Here is a 1401-nt window from a genome sequence, read left to right as displayed (position 1 = left end):
GGAGTAGACACGTCTGAATACAGGCTGTTTCAGGCTCCTTTTATATTCGGGTCCTGCTCCCCTGCCTATCGGTTCACTATCTTGTCTCTACCGGATGCGATCCGTGTGACCATCGACTCAACCTACGCATTTGCAATATTCCTATCTAATCTGAGTATTCGTTATAATGTGTTGACAGCTAATTAATTATCTGTGTTGTTGTGCAGAAAGTCATCTCTTCTGCGAATTACTAATAGTTTATCAGTTAACACATCCTGGTCTATAGGTTGCGTACATATACGTATATTCGCATATCTACTTGTGGCATTGGCAATCCCCATATCCTGTCAATAGATACGTGATTTATGTGTTTAGAAAATATGACTCGCGAATAACCACTCGGTTATTTTGACTATATAATTAACCCTTTAACCTTTTGTTGTGTTTGCGTATTTGCAATTTGACTATTGCCAAATTGTTTAAGGAGGTCGTTTACCTAATCGCTTATGCCGAATTTAACTATTTATATATAATGATATTTATGTGTTGTGAGTAAACGGTTACTATCCGTTACATAAGTCATTGTGTTAGGAAATGATGAGTTTAATTTGTTTTTTTGATTAACAAATTTCCAAAAAATTTTGGGATTAAAGTTAATAGAGGATTGAATTTTAAGAGTATAATTATTATAATCTAATTTGGATCGAGATTTACACTGAGAACGTAAGTTGGAAAAAGTATTATAATTTGATTGCGAGGGATTTTGCTTGTACAACATGTGGGCAATTTTTTTCTTATAAATTAAGTTTTTTAAAAACGAACTAAACCATATCGGATGTTTACTAGCAAAATATGTTATTTTATTACAGTTACTATTAATAGTTTTAAAAATATTGTAATAAAAAATGTTAACTGCCTCATTTATGTGTAAATCCTTAAACACGAGATTGTGCCTATGTTTTTTTAATATTTTTCAACTGATATTGTAACAATATATCAGGAGCTTTGTATTAATTTTTTACACTTTTTGACCCAATAGATAAAACTTTATTGATATTTATAGAAAAAAAAACTAAAAAAATTTAAAACTGAAAATGTCCGTAAACAGCTCAAAAAGAGTCAAATTATTTTCAAAATTTTATCGTATATAGAAAATGCTTATATAAACATTCAATAAAAATTTCATGTATATGTAGTTATTCGTTTTTGAATTAGAACAAAATAAGGAAATCGCTACATGAGAAATCGAGTGAATATCCAATTTTGTAAAAATTTGAATTTCAAACGATCATAAAAATTTAATTTGACTATCTTATAGATATTTTTTGTTTGATAAAGGTAGTTAATCTTATAAGGAATCTTGTATTACATTTTCATATCTTAGATTTAAAAAGAAAAATTTTTATGAATTTCTAACTAGAA

This window comes from Acyrthosiphon pisum, unplaced genomic scaffold (assembly GCF_005508785.2).
Source record: "Acyrthosiphon pisum isolate AL4f unplaced genomic scaffold, pea_aphid_22Mar2018_4r6ur Scaffold_20491;HRSCAF=21188, whole genome shotgun sequence".
NCBI lineage: Eukaryota > Metazoa > Arthropoda > Insecta > Hemiptera > Aphididae > Acyrthosiphon > Acyrthosiphon pisum.
Note: the sequence above shows the minus strand (reverse complement) of the source record.